The sequence below is a fragment of the Lynx canadensis genome, chromosome D2 (assembly GCF_007474595.2).
Source record: "Lynx canadensis isolate LIC74 chromosome D2, mLynCan4.pri.v2, whole genome shotgun sequence".
NCBI lineage: Eukaryota > Metazoa > Chordata > Mammalia > Carnivora > Felidae > Lynx > Lynx canadensis.
The window spans coordinates 58,975,962-58,998,163 of NC_044313.2; the positions used below are offsets into that span (position 1 = coordinate 58,975,962).

A 22,202-nucleotide genomic window follows, 5' to 3' on the forward strand; every position below is an offset into this window, starting at 1 on the left:
TCTTCACATCAAGGTGTTTTAATTTGTTAGTCATTGTAAAATGCCTCCCTCTTGGCACCCACAGTGTTGATATTTCTGATATACAGCTTTCAAGATGTTGTTTTGGAGACCATTCACATATTTTTCAACTTTCATGATTAATTCTAAGAACTTTTAACTCTTTGAAGTTAGTTAAATTATAGGCAGGATTCTTAGCATCTCTCTTGATTTTAAAGCTTGGCCTTACATTTAGTTTGGGGAGATTTTGAATACCTTCTGTATGCATTCTGTAGTCTCATCATTCCAGAGTATCTGCTTACCAATGTGAGCTGTATTTGCATACACAAATAACCAAGGTTATCAGGATCAGCCCTAGGCAAATTTTGGAACACAGTAATACTCTACTTATTAAAAAATATTCCCAGGTCGGATTTATAGGCAGATTGACCATATGAATGATCACTGATCCTCTCCTATATTAGAGCACTTTATGCTTTAAATTTCTTTTGTCAAAGAAATGGGTTTAAATCAATGGCAATCATAACATGTTGTGATTCAATGTTATCAATACTTACAACATTTGAATGACAAAGATGACATTATTGGGAGGGTACTTCTTGCCTAATGGATTAAGAATGAAATTCTAGGTGCTTGATATGAGAGCTATTTTAGAATGAGGGGACTTTCCGGTCATCTGTCAAATGACAGTTACCATCTTTTGTATCAGGTGGTCCCTAAAGTTATTTTGTAGAGAAAGTATTTTATATTTTGTTGTCAGATATTTCCATTTGGACTATTTATAAAGGGAAAAACTAATTATAAAGGAATAGCAAATGCCATGGTGTCTTTTGAGGCCTGTTGATGCTCAGGGCTTCCATTCTGCATTCTGTCCACATTAGATTCTCTTCCAAATGTGGCATCCCCTGCTCATCATGACTTTGCACTCCTGAAAACCTAGGTTCTTAGCCTACTTTCTCACTCATCATCTCCCTGAGTAAGACACACCTAACCTGTGTGGTCCTTCTCCCTTCAGGTCATGGCTCTTATTTAGGACTTATTACTAGGTTAATTTATTATTTAGCATAGTGCTAATGCATATAAAATATGCATAAGTAATTGTATTTTGCTTGATTAATTGTTCCTTTAGGGGTACTAGCATCCAATAAAGGACTACTAAAAAGGTTAGGCTTTAATCCAAAGAAATGAATTTATAATGGTGGAACTGCTTAGACCAGTAGAGGTGTATTTAGAAATGAGGACTTTCCAATGCTGTTCCATTCACACTTTGTAGGAAATTTCTTGTGCTACTTATGAGACTACTCCATTGGAGTGATGGTAGGAAAGAGGCAAAGTCAGAGAGCAAGGCCATCTGGAATCCTGAAAGTGAGAATATGTTTGCTAATTAAGCAAAAACATAGAGGGTCATGGGAATTAGAAACGAGGAAGCTGGAACATAGAGTGGTATAAAAATAGTAATGAAATAGGGAGCAGGCAGCAATCCCAGGGAGAGAGAGAGAGAGATATATATATATATATATATATATATATATATATATATATATAAAATTATTATTATATATAATTATTATATATATATTATATATAATTATATATATTATATATAATTATATATTAATAATAATTATATATAAATATTATTTAAGTACTTTCATATACACATTATCTTAGTATAATCTTTTCACTCTTTATGATAGGATTATTATTCACTTTGTAAAGTGATCCAAGGCTCTGAAGTAAATGATTTGGTCAAGGTCTTGTTGGCTTGCTGAGAAGCCAGTGAGCCAAGACTGTGTCCAGATCTTCCTAAATGCTTTTTTGTTGTTGTTTATTTTTGTATAATACAACTTTAGGGTCAAGGTTGGGATTTGAAGTTTTAAATTTATTATCAGAGTCCTAAAGTTGATAAAAAAGGTGTTGTAAAGATCTGTCATCAATATTTATGGATAAAAACACAGGGGGACAACCAAGAGCCACACTAAAAGACTGAATATATTAGGTTTTGCTCTGGTATATGTAGGTTCTGTAGAATGGGGACTTGGGTTATAATAGTATTAAGTGGCTAAAAACTAAAAAGAAATGTGAACATTTGTAAGTATTTTTGAAGAGTATTGTTAGAGAATATTTGAACATTTCTGGTACAAAAACAGCATTTGGCCTAGAACAAAGCATATTTGTGTTACATACTGAATGCAATGAATGCTTAAATGTTTCTTTACAAAAAAGTGACTGAGTTTTAAAATCTATGCAACAGTTACGGTTTTGATTTTCATGGGACAGGATATCATAAACTGGATATCACTGAAGTTTAAAAAAAATTACAGGCTAAAGAAAGTGCCATAAAATATTGCTAGATATTCACTTTTGGAAAACTATATATGGTTACTTTAAGAAAATTTGGATATTATGAAAAATATGTTCAGAAATAATCATTGTTGAAATGAGTGATGAAACACAGATTTTTGAAGATGATTGCATTTGTGGAGGGAGAAAGGGAAGGACTTATCCTTCTTAATCTCTACAGCTCAGGTGCCCAATGATTGTCTGACACACAGTAGGCCCTCAATAAATGGTGAGAGAATGGATGACTTCATGAATTCTTGAGCATTTGGGTTGGTTTTGTTAATCTTTGTGATTTAAATAGAGTCTAATGGTGATTACTTTTCAGATCCTCAAAGTCATAACTGAAGACTTCTTGTTATCTCTTTCAGAAGAGCTTTCAGATATATTCACGGAAATCTGCGTACAACCTTAATTCTATGTTCTATTTTAAATTTCAGTATCGTGTTCATTATTGCTTTTAACTAAAGAACAAATTCAGTTTTCCTTATCCAAATAGTCTGACAAAACAAGACAAGCAAAAAAAAAAAAGTGCTTAAAAAGATAGAGGACTTAATGAATGATTAAGTGACAAAATTATGAAAAAGAAAACCATGCATAAGACACTAGTCCACCCATTGTTTAAGACAACCCATGCTTGTATTTGGTGGATCCGAGGCAGTGCTAGAGCATCCTTATCAAATAGAAAACCTCCCTGAGGAGAACATTGCTATGAATATAAAACAAACAAAAGCCAAGAGACATAAGCTATCTCCCTATAGTATTTCACACTTTCTATGTAATAAGGCATTCATGTAAGAACATAATTAGAGACAAGAGTACTGCCCAGGTCTAATGTGAGAAAATTAATGTGGCAATGAGAACATTAGCTTTTGCCTTCTCTGGTTTAAATTGGAATTTGTGCTTTTAACATTGCACTCTAGGAGCCTTTATACACTTTATTCTCTTGATTATTTTTTGAGTTAAAAAATCTCAAATCCCATCTTTAACTCCCCAATAACCTGCTTGCTTTTAAAACAACAGGTTCAGAATTATAGCTATGCAATTATCACTCACACATTGGTTTTAAAAAGCCCAGCTGTGTAAGCATCACATGATGATTCTAGAAAATATTTAGATCACTATTGTTTGATATTGTTTTATAGTTATGAAATGATTAACCCCTATCAGAATTCTAAAATTTTAAATATGTTTATAGTGGAAAAGTGGTGAAGTATCTGACTCATAAGTAAGTGCTTATGTAATCATAAAATATTAGCAAGGATGCTTTTTTTCATTTAAAGGAAGACATAAACAGAATTTGCATTTTGCCATTTTAAATGGTTATTTAACCAAACGCTTCTTTTAAACTCTTAAACATTTATGTTAATTTTGTTATTTCATTAAAAAATACTGCTAAGTATTTTAAATGTCCATAATGTTGCAGTTCAGCTGTTTTCCTCCCTGTTGCTTTGTTACCTCCCTTATTTTGATCCTAAACTATTTTAATTAAAGTTTAGATTGGATATTTTATATTGTATTCTCTTTCTCCTTCCTGATGGGAAATAAATGACTAATATCACTTGGAAACTTTTCAAAGCAATGTTAAATTCCCAGATAGTTAACCCTAAGAGAATTGCTAGAGTATCCTGTCTTATGTCATTTAACTGAATGTGGGGGTAACAAGGTTTTTGGAGCAAAATAAATCATCCTTACGGATCTGGATCTTTCATCCAGATAAACATCCATAATGAATAAATATGTGAATAATGGAATTTATGTGTCCCATTAGTTTCTCCAAAAAGAGACATAAAGCAACATGATTTTTTATGGTTTATATGTAGTGTTAATTTAGTAATAAAATAAATTTAATGTCCTAATACCTTTAGATGTTAAAATGGATCAAAAGAAGCCATTTGGTAAGACAATGAGGTGATTAGGTAAACAATTTAGAGTGAAGCATAATTGTGGTATAAAACCAAGATGACAAGACATTGCTTCTGTAGTATCAAGAATGTGTTTCCTAGTTTAGTGAACAATCAATGTGGTCATAAAAAATGTACTCCAAATTGCAGAAAGAGAGTCAAAGGACAGGAAAGGTGGTGGCAAATAATGTTTTTCCTAATGGTTTACGTGGCTGAAATCTTTAAGATTCAAAGGTCTTAGTGTAGTCTAGCTCAGTTCACTGATAGAGAAGAGAATGAAATGTAACAATTATGAGAATTTCAGAGGAGAAAAAACATAATTTTTCTGCTGCTATTCTTGTCTCTCTTATCCATTATATCTACTAATGCCTATATAATATTTTGTATTTAAATTATTATTTCCCTGGGGCTTGTTTTTAGTCATAGGAATTTACTAAGCAAAATTTCATGCCATACTGAAAAAAATTAGATGTGTTTTTTGCTACTTGATAGCTGTATTACACTGAACAAGCCATTTATTCTTTATTTGCGTATACAATGAGTATAATATAGTGGGATCAAATTGAAATTGTATAGAAAATGAAAACACTGTGAACATCTACTAGGACGTCTTCCATTCTCATTGGAAGGCTACAGTGGCTAAGCACTTGGGCTCTGGTGCCAGAGTATTTGATCTAAATCTCACTTCCACAACTAACTAGTTTTTTTACTTTAGACAGTTACTTAACATTGTCTGTAAAATAGGGCTAACAATATGGTCTGTAGAGTTACTAGGATCAAAACATTTAATATATATAGGGTGAGTATAACAGTCTTGACACATCGTCATCATTATATAATAGAGTGTATTAGCCTAGGTGCTTATATAATACATGGAAGAAACATAGGATAGTTGGGATTTTAGGCTGTGTAATTTTCTTTCTCAATACTATTTGATTAAGACATAATGAGAGAATTTTGGAGTCATAATAGATTTTAGAAATTATCATAATTTTATACCATAGGAATAACCATGCAAAAATTTGTTATTTTAGAGTGACACTTCAAAATTTAGACATTTCATTTGATATATTAGAAAAATGAGTTTGAGAGATGTGTTAGATATAGCATTGCATTGTACTCAGAGCATCAGTTTAGATCAGAAAGATCTAAGTTTCAGTGCCAACTATTGTAGCTGTCCTGTGATCTTGGATGAGTTACACCTTTCTGGTTTCTGTTCTTATTATCTGTAAGAATGGTGATAAGGATTCTTACTTTACAGGGAAGGGAAAACACCTGGAACACTGCTATCCATATAATAGATGTTTAATACATGTTGGTTTTTATTCATTTCTCCCTCTTGTCCCTTCTTTGTCTGAGTGGCTTTTCTTAGATACTATAACTTGTTAGTACCTCTCAGTAATTTATGTCATTATGTATTTTGAACTAAATCTAAACTGAAAGTGAGTCCCACTTTGGGACATTTTCTTTATGAACTCAACTTTGTACTTCTTTTTCCTTCCTTCCTTCCTTCCTTCCTTCCTTCCTTCCTTCCTTCCTCCCTCCCTCCCTCCCTCCCTCCCTCCCTCCCTCCCTCCCTTCCTTCCTTCCTTCCTTCCTTCCTTCCTTTCTTTCTTCTAGTATTTCTACCTTTCTTCCTTGCTTTGTTTCTTCTAGTATTCTTCATACCAAAGGTAGCAAGATGGTAAATCCTGAAAAGGACAACACAGGAGCTTGTAAAGATTTAAGAATATAACTGAAAATATGGGTCTCCTCTGATTCAGTCCTGGTATGCTGGATCCTGAATCTGACTGATTAGGACTAAACTGTGGATGTTTGAGTAGCCCTCATATTGCATCACTTTCTATCCTTCTTATGTTGGCCCAGGTATAGAACCAGAATTCTTTCTTGCTTTGTTCTGCCATCAAGGTTTGTCTGCATCTCCATCATCACCACCATCATCACCATCATCATCATCACCATCATCATCATCATCATCATCATCATCCATCATTGTTTTTCATTTGTGATTTTCTTTGGTATTGCTCTGTTAGAGAAAACACTGCAAAGAACATTGATGAATTCCTATGGTACTAGAATTCCTGTTACCTCCTATGACTCTGCATTCCCTATTCCCAAGAGCTGAGTTTCTTGATGGCTGCCATTGTATAGGTTTGCCTTTCCCAAGACTTAATCATAAGACAGGCAGAAGAAGAGTGAGAGTGAGAAAGGGGGAGGAAGCATATTAATTGTTATTCTTACCCCTCCTTCAAATTTTATTCTTCACACTGTTCAGACTATGGATTAACCCCTTGTTTCTCCACTTCCTCTCCACATTTTTTTTGGTGTCTTTTTTATCTGGTATAGGAACACTGACTCTTTCAAACCCCAGATAGCAGGTGAGCTTCTAATTTCCCACATGTTAAATACCATCCTTTTCCCTTGGGGATTGATTCTGTTTGTCAAAAATCCAGGCCATTGGTGAAGGACGTGGAATGATTTTCTGACACAGAACCTCACCCCATTTATGTTTAAATGAACATTGCTGGCCACTCTCCCCCCCCACCCCCCCACCCCCCCCCCCACCACTAGTCTCCAAATCTGGTATTCTTTACTGTTGGGACCTGGCCATCTGATTGTATGTTCTAGAAGACACTCTATTTGTAATTTATACTGAAATGAATTTTTGTTGACAGGTATTATCTGGCCTATTTAGATGCTTTAAACCAGTAGTTTTCCAAACCGTGTCTCCCTTGATCTTGGCTTCCTCTTTCTCCACACTGGTTCTGAGTTTCCAAAGTATTAGCATACTTCAAGCCTGAGACTCACTGATTATGACAGGCTGACCCATTCACTACTCTTTCTGATGACATACTGATGTTTATATCTTTGTACTTTTAGCCACTGTATTAAATGTAATTCACATACCATAACATCTACCCACTTAAAGTGTGCAGAGTTGTGCAATGATTAGTACATCTAACTTTAGAACATATTCATCATTCCCAGAAGGAGCCCTGTACCCATTAGCAGTTGCTCCCCTCACTCCCCTGCCCTAGGCAACCACTAATGTACTTTCTGTCCCTATAGTTTTGCATTTTCTGGACATTTCATATAAATGAACTCATACAAGGTAGTCTTTTGTGACTGACTTCTTTGATTTAGCATAAACTTTCCAAGATTCAGCCATGTTGTAGAATGTATCAATACTTCATTTTCACTACCAAACAATATTTCATTGTGTAGATGTACTCCATTTTATTTGTCCATTCATAAAATGATGGACATTGGGGTTGTTTTCACTTCTTGACTATCATCAATAATGCTGCTATGAACATTCATGTATAAATATTTATGTGAACACATATTCCCATTTTTTTTTTTTTTTTTGAGTACGTACTGAGGAAAGAGATTGCTGGGTCATATGGTAATTATATGACTAACACTTTGAGTAACTGCCTGGCTATTGCCCAAAGTGGCTGTACCATTTTATAATGCTATTAGAAATATGTGAAAGTTCTGCTTTCTCCGCATCCTTGTCAACACTTGTTATTGTCTGTTTTTTGATCATAAGCATCCTAGTCGGTAATGTATTATCTCATTATGGTTCTTTTGCATTTCCCTAATGGTTAATGATGGTAAACATTTTTCATATGCTTGTTGGCCATCAGTTTATCATCTTTAGATAAATGTCTATTCAGATCCTTTGCCCACTTAAAAATTTTTTTAAATGTTTATTTTTGGAAGACAGGGAGAGAGGGAGGGAGGGTGGGGAGAGAGAGAGAGAGAGACCTGAGCTGAAGTCAGATGTCCAACCAATTGAGCAACCCAGGTGACCCCCTTTGCCCACTTTTAAAATGAATTATCTTTTTACTGTTGATTTTTTATAGTTCTTTGTATATTTTAGATGCAAAACCCTGATACATATATGATTTGCAAACATTTTCTACTTTCTGTGTGTTGTGCTTTCGCTTTCTTGATGGTATCCTTTGATGCAAAAAAGTTTTTAGTTTTGATGAAATGTAACATATTTTTTGCTCTTATTGTTTGTGCTTTTTTTGTCATATCTAAGCAACCACTGTCTAACCCAAGGTCATGAGGATCTACTTCTATGTTTTCTTTTAAGAGTTTTATAATTTTAGCTTTTACATTAGGGTTCACAATGCACTTTGAGTTAATTTTTGTGTATGGTATGAGGTAGAAGTCCAGCTTCCTTCTTTTGCATATAAATATCTAGTTGTTCCAGCACTATTTGTTAAAAAGATTATTCTTTCTCTGTGGAGTTGTCTTGATGCCCTTGTTGAAAATGAATTAACTATAAACGTATGGGTCTATCTTTGGACTCTCAATTCTGTTCCTGATCTGTAAGACTATACTAATGCCAGTAACGCATTTTCTTGTAGCTTTTTGGTAAATTTTTGAAATTGGAAAATGTGAATCTTTCAACTGTAAATTTTTCAAAAACAATTAATTGTTTTGGTTTGTTGGGTCCCTTGCGTTTTCATATGAATTTTAAGTTCATCTTATCAATCTCCAGAAAAACATGGCTGGCATTTTGATAGGAATTGCACTGAATTTATAGTTCAATTTGGAGGAATATTGCTATCATAATAATATTAAGTCTTCCAGTCTATGACATGGGAAGTCTTTCCTTTTATGTAAGTCTTCTCTAATTTCTTTTAATGATATTTTGTTATTTTCAGTGTAGAACTCTTGCACTTCTTTTGTTAAATTCATTACTTAGTATTTTATTTTTTGATGCTATAAATAGAATTGTTTCCTTAATTTTGTATTCAGATCACTCATTGTAAGTGTGTGTGTGTGTGTGTGTGTGTCATTTTGTACATTTATAGTACATCTCACAACCTTGCTGATCTTGTTTATTAGCTTTAATAGCTTTTGTGTGTTTGTGTGTGTATGAATTCTTTAAGATTTTCAGTATACCAAATCATGTTATCTTCAGATAGAGATAGTTTTACATCTTAATCTCCAATCTGGATGCCTTTTATTTATTTTTCTTAAATTATCTGATTAGAAATTCTAGTACAATATTAGATAGAAATGAAAAAGGATGTTTTTGTCTTGTTCCTGATAATAGAGAGAAAGCCTTTAGTCTTTCACCATTAAGTATGATCTTAGCTATGGAATTTTCATAGATTCCTTTTATCAGATTGAAGAATGTTTTTGTCTTTTTTGACTGAAATTGAATGTTTCTGAGTAGGTATTCCTTACAAAGTCAACAGTTAATGAAAATGGGAATGTAGTTTCAACCCACATTGGGGTAGTAGGAGCTAGAGAACCTGAGGAGCATAGCTGGACAGTTAGACCAAGGGTGATATACTGTCATTTTCTTTGTGTGTTGTGCTTTTAAAAGAGGTGATATTGAGGAGAATTAGATCTTCCTAGTAACAGAATTTTTTCCCATACTTAATATAGAAACAGTCCTACTCTTATTAACTTATCTTTTAGTCATCAATGTCATGAATTTGGGTAATGCTCAAGATTTATTGTGAACTATAGTAACTGCAGATCATTTATGTGGCAATTGTTTATCTCGGACTCGAATGACCATTGTTATATATTTATAAGATATTTAGTGATGTTTAACATCAAAGGTAGCCTTATGCTTCATTTTGACTATGGAAGCCTTTGTGATATATTTAGTCATGAAATCATCTTGTAGGCAGTAAAGAAACCAAGGGGTTCTTCCTGACTCTGGTATACTATATGGGATGCATTTCTGAATGGTTTATTTGTGCATTAGAGGAAAACACCAACCTTCTGGGGGTTGTTCACATTCCAGCATCTTGCATCTGTTGTATTTATGACAGAAACAAGGCAGAAAAAAAGAGTATTTAGTCATCTGCTGATTCCATTTGGTGCTAAACACATACTTTTCTCTAGAGTGCAAGAATACTAATTTATTTTATGTAGTAGGGTGGATTGTAGCCATTCCTAGAGACATGAGTATTTAAATTGGCAAAAGCTACACAGTGAATACTCTGCATGTAGATGATCCATGTTCAGCATATGGCATGAGTAAGGCAAAATATTTGTTAACTAGGGATCTGGATTTTAAATACAAGTTACTTTCTAATAGGCAGGCATACACAGTTGACCTTTCAACTACAGCTATTAGTTTTGAGTTCAGAAGCTTTCTATATGCCTTCTGGTAAGCATGAAATCTGATCCAAGTAAAACTCACTAGTAAATCGCATGATATATAGGTGAACCTGTTCTAAAATCTGTTTCTGGAATGAGAGATAAAAGGGAGCAGGAAGTTTCATGCTATCTGTTTCTGTGCCCTTTATCTATTTTCTTAGGTATAACTAGACAGTTTTCTGCTATTTTATCCCTGCGTAATAGGATAATTTTTTATATGTGTGACCTGTAGTAAGATGTTAAAATTGTTAATTGCAAATTTTTATTTTGAGTTAATTATCATTAATTAAATATTATCAAGTATCTTTCATGTCACTTCAAGGGGCTTATACTCCATTGGAGAAGATGGAAAACAAACATGATAAATAACTATAGTATAAGGTATATTAGTGATAAATAGTAAGAAGAAGATAAAGCAGGGAGAGAGGATATGGCATATCGAGAGTGAAATTGTTGGTTGAACTTTTAGGTAGGGTGACAAGAAGAGATCTCACTCAAAATTTTATTTTTGAGTAAAGACTCAAAGGAAGTGAGAGAGTGATCCAGACATGGATCTAGAAGAGTGTCCCAGCAACAGGCTGGCCTGACATAGAGACGTGCCTGTCTTTTTAGAGAAATAGCAAGGAGGTCCATGTGGCTGGATCACAGTGAGCAAGGAGAGTTGTAGGGATGAGGTTGGAGAGATATGCTGGATGGTTTGAGCAAAACACTGACATGATAACTTTCTAGAGGCAACAAGAGGTCAACTTCTGGTGAGAGGATTTACTGACAGACTAGATGTGAGATAGAGAAGAAAAGTAGAAAGAGAATTAGAGGATCATGACAAGGTTTTTGGCCTGGACAAAAGGAAGAACTGATGTTTACTAAACTGGTGAAGATTGGGAGTAGTGGATTGAGAGGCTCAGGTTTTGGTATGTGGATCAGGAGCTTGGGTTTTGATACGTTACATTTGAGATGCCAAGTGACTTTAATGTCATACTTTTTTGGTTCTCTTTTACCTGGAGCATTTTCAAGATGCTCATCTGCCTGTCTGTGAAGCATTTCTTAACCTACCCATGCCTTTCCTTACAATTCCTATGGTATCCCAATCTATTCCATTAGTTTTAACCCATTTGATGTAACATATTATTATTTAACAATTTCCAGAGAGCAGAGGTTCAGAGTGGGTGCTTATTTTTACATTGTATTTGTATTTCCTCATAGCTTAGTTCAGTTCTACTGTGTAAATAATCAGTATCTCAGAATACTCAACATTTAACAATATTATTAACCTAAGTTATTTCTTTTTCCTTAGTCAGATGGATCTGATTATTGGTTAACATAGGAACACTAATTTAACCTTCTGAAAAACATGTCCAATACAGGACATCTTTACCTGAATTCTGCTTAATGTCTTGCTTCCTGCTGTGGAATATGTTTAGAAATCAGATATTTTCCAAAACAGCCTGACATATATAGCAGGTAATATAAGTGGTATTGAATATAAGTGGTAAAAAAAAAAATAACTGGTATCACCAGCTTTTTAGTAGAGGACTAGGCCAGAACACTTTGAAGAATAGTTCATAGGTAAATCTAGTTAGCCTAATTGGAAATACAATTAAAGAAGAACATTTTCATTCTAGGATGAACATATCTTAGCTTTTTGTAGTTATGATTTCCTTTTCCAAAAGTAGAATTATTATCTGATGGAAAAGTAAATTATTTCATGGCAGTAACCCTCAAAGCTTTCTGGTGTCTTTAAAGTCGTGAGAGGTGTCCTTAATTCATTGGTCATTTTGTGCCAGCTCCTATTTGAGGCCCAGTGGGTGGAAGAATTAAGACATAGTTTTGACTCCAATAGGAACTCATAATTTGGTGAGAAACACAGATTTGTCAATGAATAACTATATCAAATGGTAATTGTTTAATATATACTAGATTATTGCCATGTAAGCACTATTGGAGCACATGAGTACCTCTGTGGGTGACAGAACATGAGAATCCAAGATGTCTTGAGGGAAGAAAAAACATTTACCTGGTATGTGGGGGGAGACTGGCATATAGCTCAAGGCACTTGCAGAACCTCATGTGAGTCTGTATGGCTAGAGAAAAGGGTGCCTGTGAGAGAAGTAGTAGGAAATGAGACTAGAGACAGAAACTGGAGTCAGATCTTGCTTGTCTATAATAAAATATATGAGTTTTATTATGTGTGGATTAACAGTCTCTTGAAAAATTTAAATTGAGGATTGATTATATTTGAATTTGGGAGGGACTCCTTTGATGATATTATAGAGAAAAGGTTGTATTAGTCAAAAAGTTGTGTCTCTAATTTGCTCTTTCCTCTTTGTATTCATAACCACTTCCTTAGTTTAATCCCTAATCATTTCTCCTCTAGGTTAGTACTAGTAGTGAGGACAAAAAAGGGTACATATTGGACAAATATTTACTGAATAGAATAACAAAACTTCCCTAATACTGGGGATAAGGGAATGGAAGAGTCAATGATATGCCTCAGATTTCTGGTTAGTTGCATATTGGGGCCAGTGAGTCTGAGAAACATATTTGTGGGGGGAAATGTAAGAAAGGCAATAGGTTCAATTTCAGATGTGTTTGAGACTCAACTTGAGTTATGAACCTGGAGATCAGAAGAGATGTAAATACTATCAAATGTCAACTTAAATTTAGTATTCACTGTCATCTAAGAAAGGGGAGAAACACTTTAAGGATGAATATGGCTAATAGTTTGCTGTACAGAGGTCAGAAGTAAATGCTGGAAAAATGTTTGACATTAAATAATTTAACTTCATAATACCCTTTAAGGTAGGAATTATTATCCCAATTTTGTAGCTGAAGTAAGTTTAATTATTCTACTCAAAATCTCCTGCTTTTGGAGTGTGTGTGTGTGTGTGTGTGTGTGTGTGTGTGTGTGTGTGTGTGTTGGAATTTTAACCCCAAAGCTCATTCTATTAGAATGAGACAGACCTCCTGCCTTGGAGTTGCTTAGCATCCACCTCACTCTGCTTATTGTAGGCTCCTCAGGCCCAGGGACATGCATTATCTCATTACAATCTTTTTCAAGGTCGTATACACATATGGTATGAATATAAAACATGGAGCCTGCACTCATAAGGCTGACACAAACATCTGTGCTGGTATTTTGGAGCAGAGGTCAGGGATTCTTTTTGTTTGACCAATTTGGATTTGAATGTTTTTAAATGGGGCAGATATTATACAGTGTATGAGTACCACACCACTCTTTATGGACTTACATTTGGCCTATTCATGCTTCCTGCTTAGAATAAACATCTGAGCTTATAACCTTAGAGACATCTGAGTTTGTAACCTTATCTCTAGCCTTAGCTTTAAAGTCACATCTTAAAGCATGGTGTTTTCAAACTTGTTGATTTAACTAAAAAGCCAAACAATTTTATCCCCCTTTGGGAAAATCAACCATTAAGCTATCATTACTAAGGTGCTATATTTAGAATATTTCCTTTATCAAATGTAGATTGAAATAGCTAAGATGATAGCTTCACTATTTCTCCATTGTCGCTGACTTATATTTTTGAGCAATATAATGATCTGTGGATCACACTTTAATTTCTATTTTTATAGTTGTGGCCTCAAATTTTTTTAAATCAGTCTTGTACTGAAACTGAATTAAGGAATGTGTTTCTAATCTGAGTTGTATTACATATTATAATTATTCATCAGGAAGATATCCTGAAATATGTATTCTCTGTTGGGCTACCACAGAACTGTATGGTTGTAGGAAAGTCCTTCGACAGACATTGGGAGCAAAGGATGAAACTACTAACATCAAATAAAAATAGTGTTGGGTAGAAAGAGTGTTAATACAGGAGCCAATTCTGGATTATATTCATAGCTGGGATATTAAATGAAAAATGACTAGAGAGTTTTTGAGTGTAGGAAGCATTATAGCTGTTTAGTAAATGATAGCTTTTTCAAAAATTTTTTATGTTTATTTACTTATTTTTTGAGAGAGAGAGAGCAAGCCAGGGAGGGCCAAAGAGAGAGAGGGAGAGAAAAATCCCAAGCAGACTGTGCTGTCAGCGCACAGCCCAATGTGGAGCTTGAACCCACGAACTGTGAGATCATGACCTGAGCCCAAATCAAGAGTTGGACACTTAACCAACTGAGCTTCCCAGGTGCCCCAGTAAATGATAGCTTTCTTAAAAACAATCATCACCACCACTTTTTATGAATCTTATGTGCCTTTGGACCAATGTCCTTTTTCTTTTTTAACATTTAGGGATAATGGCACTTTTCTCCTCATGGAAATCTTCATGAAAGGATGACTGGAGACATGTTAAACAGGATAAACCACTACATGGATGTAAGGGATTATTAATTAGAAATTTGGATCAACACCCCTGGGCTTGGATTCCATTTGTACTAAGTTACAGTATTTGCTTTCTGACATGCACCAGAATGTTTGGAAAATGATGGTCTATTTCTCACAAATTAGTCACGGAAACTTAAATAGGAAGAAATTGTAAGGAAAATGAAATTTTTGATCTTTGACTAGGTGTTAAAATCTAACTTAACTCTCATAGATTTTAATAAATCTGTATTTTAGAGTAAAATTTTTCTGACTTATAGATGTTTGAATCTAATTAGTGATGAAATATATACACAAATGGAAAGAAAGCATGAAGCACAACTTAATTTTAAGTAGCTCATTATTTTTCTGCTTTCCTGTTTACTTCTTTTACTTTAATCATATAGTAGATGACTTCAGAAAAAAATTTATTTTGGGATATAAATTTGAGGCAAATAGTGATGTAATATATAGTATATTTGTTTCAAATAGAAAACAAACATAGTGCATTTCTGAACTTTATATATACATTTTTTTGATGGGCACTGTAGCCTGCATTAGAGTTAATTAATAATGTTTTCCTAGGAGGAGGTATCTTTGGAGTTATTAATATTCACTTTTGTATATTTTATCTACCCAAGATATGCATTAATGGCCCAGAATGCATACCGTGATAGATATCCTAATACTACTATTACACGGTTTCTCAGTTTTCTATTTGAATTTGAAGAATTCTTTTATTTTTTCCTTTCGTGTATTTGTCTTATTAATATGAAATGGAAAATGAGAAATAAGATTAGAAAAGCAGTAATGGTTTCTTTCTGTTGCTTAATAATGTTTTTATTGTAAAATCTTGCATTTTCCTAATCTATTTTTTTCTCAAAACTTTCTTATTATGTCTGTAGTCTACACTTTTTTTTTCCATTTTATATCCCTTAATTCAGTTAAGGCTAAATATTCCACTTCCTAATTTATGTTGGAGAAAAACATATAAATTAGCAGGTGTTTGCACTGTTTTGTTTTCTGATAGAACATGAAGCTGCCTAGTGACCGGTGAAGCAGTTAGCAGGCAGCATCTTGGCAGAGGGAAGACTAGGGATAGAAGCCAACCAAGAATGGAATCCAAATAGCAAAGTATCCATGGGCTTTTCTGCTGTACATCTTAGTCTTAAGAAAACAAAAAATGTTCTTCATAAGCCTTCCCTCCCCTACGAGTGATTTTGTCAGCTTCAGAAACTTCATTTAAACACCTGGAAGAGAAACTTGATAATTTGCATATAGTTCCACTTTGTTGAGCAGAGTGCCTGGTGAGCTATTCCACTTGGGCAGGGATGTAACTTAGTTAAAGAAGTGTTCTCTGATCTTCTGAAATGAAAGTTCAAAGGTGCATGGAATCAATTGCTATGAAAATCCTTTGGCTTTGCCCTTCCAATGGCCAGGATATGGAACGTTTCTTTTCTTATTTTTATTTTTTTAAACCTTTAGATTTTTTTCTTTTTCAATAAAAGCCCTCAAAGTGGGTAGAAGATATTTGCCAATGAAATGCATATCCAGTATTTTCATCCTTCCCCAAATATCATGGGAAATGCAATGCCAGGCCAAAACCATAGCTTATTCATACCAGTGTCCTTTGCTCAGAGAAGTCAAAAACTGAATGTTTGTTTGGCTTTACTAATATTGCTGTTTTGCTTGATTTTATATAAATGTTTTAATTGAAGTATGAAATACATACAGAAATATGCATATGTTGTAAGCATACAGCTCAATGAATTTTGCAAAGGTAAACACACCCGTATAATCAGAACCCAGAACAAGAAACAGAAAATTACCAGAATCTGAAAGGATCCCTATGCCCTTTCCAATCTCTAATTACCTTTCAAAGCTGAGATTTCTGATTTCTAAGACCATAGATTAGTTCAGCCTGAGTTTGCATTTTATATAGATGGAATCAAATAACAGGTATTCTTTTGTGTCTCATGTTTTTTGTTCCATATTTCATAATGTTGCATGTAGTTGTTATTTTGTTCATTCCCATTACTTGAGTTGTTGCCAGTTTGGGGCTACTTAGAAGAGTGCATCTATGAGCACTTTTGCACATTTCTTTTAAAGAACATATGAACATACTTGCATATGTGTTTTGTCTCCTAGGAGTGGACTGGCTGGGTGATGAGGTGTATATGTGCTCAGTTTTATAGGTAAAGTTTTCAAAGTAGTTGTACCAATGGCTTCACTAAAATTTAATGTAAAGATAAGTATTTTAATTTTACTCTTTAGCTTCCTGTGACATTGTCATACACTAGTTTCTTTAAACTCTCTGTATTATATATATTTGCCACAAAACTGATTTCTTGGAGTAATTATATATACAGTTTCTTACCCCTTCTGGCCTTAACTTCCTATTATTTATTTCTCACTCATTTGTCCATTTGTTTCTTCAAAGAATGTGTTAAGCTTATAATATGTGCCATATACTAATAGATAATGAGAATATAAAATAAGTAAACTATAATGCTTGCATCCAAGGGAATTATAATGAAGTGGAGGAGACAGCAATATAAACAGATATATTTTTAATTTATTTCACTCAAATCTAAAAAGCTACTTCCTCCATCTATTGTTTCTAGATTTAGTAAAGAATTCCATTAACAACTTGTCAAATTCATTCATGATTTCTGGATTTTTTAAAATCATGTGTCTTCCAATATAAACTTTTTTTTTTCAAAGTGAACAGATCCCATATTTTTAACACCTTGGTGTAGGATTAAAAAGCTACTGTAATTTTTTTTTCTTAAAGTATGATGACTATAATTATCCACAGTAATTCAGGTTTTAAGCTTTATGTGTTTTTGTGTTTTTGCTTGTTTTCCTTTTCTCCCCTTCCCTCTCCTCTCCTCCCTCCCTTCTTTTCCTTTTCTTTCTTCCTTTCCTTCTTTCTTTCTTTCTTTCTTTCTTTCTTTCTTTCTTTCTTTCTTTCTTTCTTTCCTTTCTTTCTTTCTTTCTTTCTCTTTCAGTATTTTCTGATATCTTTCTTGGTGATTTGCAATATATATTTGGCCTTTTGGGCTAGCATATACAATTACCAGCTTTACTTCCTCAGGAAACAATTTATGATCACTCCCAGGTTCTCCTTATTGTAACATTAATCCTGGGCAAAGACCCTATAACCTTTGCACTCATGGCTTTACCTCCCTACTATGATCTGGTGATTCATAGGTCTCTATTTCTAGCCCAGACTCTCAGAATTCTAGATCCATGTATAGTATATTTTCATTTGGATATTATGCTGGCATCTCACATTTGGCAGATGATGAAATGTACTTCACCTCTATTTTCCAAACATATTATTTATTCTGTATTCCCCCATCTTGGTAAATGCATCACACTGTGTATACAACTGCTGTAAATTTTTCTAGACACTTCTAAATATCTCCTCTCTACTTCCCCATATAAATATCACAAATCTTACCATTTTTACCTTCTAAATATTTTTGGATCCATTCTACTACAGCCTAGAAATAGTATTCAGTGTTCAGGCACTCATTGTCTCTTGCCTGGATTATTGTTTAGTTTCCTGACTGCAATTACATTTTCTCTAATCATTTAAAAGGTCACTGCTAGAGTAATCTTTGAAAATACACACCTGAGCTGGTTGTTCTTGCAGTTCTTTCGCATGGTGTGTGAGGTATCAGCCACTCACCTTTCTAGCTGGATTCATCACCATTCCTGCTCAGGTTTCCTGTACTTGTCATGCCACCTGCATGGCCTGCATGCTCCTTGCTCTCTCACGTGTCAGGCCTTTGCACATGCTGTTTTCTTTGCTTATTGTTCTGTTCTGCACAAGGATAACTTCTACTCACTGTTTAAGAGTTACCTTTGATAAATTTTCTTCAATCCCCTCAAGCCAAGGGACTTTCCTCTATTATATGAATAATTCTGTAGCTCTCATATAAATTTGTCTCCCCTTCTGATCTAGAAGTTCTTTATCTTTGTATTCTTAACAGCGCACTGTCTGATACATAGAAGGGCTCAACAGTATTTATTGAATGAATGGTTGAATTAATTAACTGATAGCTTGGAGTTCTCCATTTTTTATACTTTGTGATCTTTAAAATCCCTAAATATATTTTGTTCTCTTGCCAGGGTTAAAACTCATATGTTGCCTCTCTACCCACTTGCACAGACTTGTAAGGTCTTTTTTAATCCCATCTGTGTGTTTCTGCATCAGCTGGAAGCATTTAATGTCTCCTAAACTTGGAAATCTCATGTGAGCTTTTTCTTCTGGAGCATTTAAAAAAAGATATTAAAAAAGTATCAATTCCTAGGAAGATGAATTCTTTATATTTCTCTGTCCAGAGAAATCCCTAATTGACCCTACCATTTAATTCCTATTTTGACCTGATTTAAAATTTTAAGATAAATGAACAGCTTAATGAACCTCTGAACCCATGATGTCATCAGTTAACACAAAACAACCACAATCACCACCAGAACTTTTCATTTAGAAGGATGGCATTCATTAGTCCTCCTTTTATCTGTGTGCCTGTTGATTATATTAAATTTATCCTTTGGGATGTCCTTTAGGAGAAATGATCTTGCCTTCTCAATTTCCTTTACTTAAACTCTGTAATGTGCCTTTCTTAGCTCCACCTGCTCCCGTAATATAATATTTTTGTTATGTTCACTGAACCTGTCCTTTCTCACAGATTTATTGGCTTGGTATTTGGGGTATCAGTGCTCATTAAGGACTCGGTAATTAATTGCCTTGGGCATAGTTAACAAAGCATAGGCTCAAAATCCAAAATATATTAGAATTTTTTAAATTCCAAAGTTCCTATAGCATTAAAGTTACCACAGTTAATAGTGAGCTATACATAGCCATTATCAGAGTAAAAGAAATAATATTGCGAACTTTATCTTTCTTTGTAGTAATGTATGTTCACCTTTCAGAAACTACCCACACATCGATCTTGCAGTTCTAAATAGAGCAGTATAATGCATAGGTCACTTCAGAGGGAATTATGTAGTTAGTTTTAATTATGCTCTAATATGCAGAGGATTTTCTTCAGCTCCTGCTGAATGTTTATACTTTTTATTGTTAATACCTCTGAAGAGTGTGCATTCTATCTAAACAGTAAATTACTTATCCTCCAGGTCACACTGAAATAAATGTAAGTAGTGTTATTAAATTGTGGGAAATATGAAAATCATTCACGGCATCACAGGACAAAAACAGTACCCCAGGTTTAATAAGTTTTATTGAGAAGATTATTTTTGGAATATTTTCAAAAGAATAATTCTGTACTCATTTCATAATTTTCTACTGCTATTCAACTCTATTCCATTTCTCTTTTTAAAAAAAAAACTACATTCCATTTCTGATGTGCTAGTTACTCAATCACATAAGAGGGTTGGCAGAAGTATCATTACTCGATTTTTACAGATGGAAAACAGATACTGAAAAAGTAGAAGACTTACCCAGATCACAGTGCTAATGACAGAGCTGGAACTAGAACCTACACCGGAAATACAAGGGGGAAATCATAGCAAGCCGAGAAAACTACACAGTGTCTTGTGTTGGGTAATTAGTATGAACAGTGAGTTAGTTGACAGCTACTTCTAACTGTCCTCCCTACATCTTGTAAAGAAGTTAATCTCCCCTAAAGCCTTTATGAAGTCACAGACAGCCTTTATTTTCAGAAAGGAAGGAACTAAAAATATAGTAGCACAGCCATTTATTAACCTCAGGCAACATTATCCTGAGGTAGCAGAGTCTTGTGAAAAAAGCATGGGATTTGCAATCAGAAGACTTTGGTTTGGATCTCAGTTGTTTTACACTTAATCTCTTTACACTAAATACCTATTTAGTTAAAATGGGGTTAATAACACCAGCCTTACTGCCTCAAAGAGTGTTGCGATGATCAATAAGATACTATCTAGAAGTACTTTATAAACTGTGCCATTATATAAGTCCTCGTCCTTGTATAGTAATGAATAAAGGAAATCCTTCCAGTGTAGGAAAGAGTATGACATAGTTGTTAGAGTCATGGCTTAGCAGTCACGCTGCCTTGGGTTACAATACAAGAAAAGCCACATTCTAGCTCTGTAACTTGACTCAGGAACTTAGTCTTTCTTGGTCTTCTTACCTTTAAAATGGGAGATAATATCTATCATGAGGTTTTATAAAGATTATATAAGTTATTGTATATGGAATGCATAAGCTATTGTTAAGGTCTCTTGAATTAATTTTCTTTAAAATTTTTTTTAATGTTTTTCTTTGAGAGAGAGAGAGAGAGAGAGAGAGAGAGAGAGAGAGAGAGAGCACAAGCATGAACAAGGAAAGGCAGAGAGAGGGAGACAGAATCTGAAGCAGGCTCAAGGCTCCAAGCTGTCAGCACAGAGCCCAAAGTGGGGCTTGAAGTCAAGATCGAACTCGAGGGGCTTGATCACGAGGTCATGACCTGAGCCGAAGTTGGATACTTAACCAACTGAGCCACCCAGGCGCCCCTGATTTAGTTTTCTTTAAAATGAACGTTTTTGTTTTTCCATTCACTTTATTAATGAATGATAGAGCAAACAAAATATTATTTGATGAATACAACATACATATACTTAACTTTCATATTAAGGGCAGTTAAGGCTGAGAGAAAAGCTGGCCCCGGAAGAGAAGAGGAAGGCAGGGCAACTACTAGTCCCAAGTTAAGAGCCATAAGCTCCCTAGTTCAGAATACAGACTTTGTGTTCAAATCCCAATCCTGTCATTTATCCCTAATAACTTCTTGTCCCCTACCTGTAATGGTGAGAGTGACCAACATATATTGAGACTTACTAGGTGCTGGGTCTTTATTCTAAGCACGTTATTTTTTATTTAGTTTTTAAAGTTTATTTTATTTTTTTAATTTAAATTTTAGTTAACATACATGCAGTATTGGTCTCAGGAGTAGAATTCAGTGATTCGTCACTTACATACAACACCCAGTGCTCATCACAAGTGCCCTCCTGACTACCCATCTCCAGTCTAGCCCATCTCCCACCCATCTCCCTCCATCAACCCTCAGTTTTTCTCTATAGTTAAGAGCCTCTTGTGGTTTGTTTTCCTCTCTTCTCTTTTTCCCCTTGCCTTTCCCTATTTTCACCTGTTTTGTTTCTTAAATTCCACATATTAGTGAAATCATATGGTATTAGTCATTCTCTGATTGATTTATTTCACTTAGCATAATACAATCTAGCTCCATCCACGTCATTGCAAATGGAAAGATTTCATTCTTTTTGATGGCTGAGTAGTTGATGAACATTTGGGCTCTTTCCATAGTTTGGCTATTGTTGATAATGCTGCTATATATAAACATGGCATACAAAAATGAACTTTTAGTTTATATTAATGATTTTAGATTTCCAGAAAAGTTGTAAAGATAGTACAGAGAATTATCCTCTGCCTTTCTCCTGGTTTCCTCTGTTGTTAGTATCTTACATTTGCCACTTATGAGCAAACAAACATTGAT

General features: G+C 34.3%; 1 protein-coding gene across 1 annotated transcript in view; it reads left to right on the plus strand.

The window, feature by feature from the left end:
• LOC116738374 (catenin alpha-3-like) overlaps positions 1–22,202 on the plus strand; it is a 468,686-nt gene that overhangs the window by 379,147 nt on the left and 67,337 nt on the right. The gene's annotated exons all lie outside the window — the stretch shown is intronic.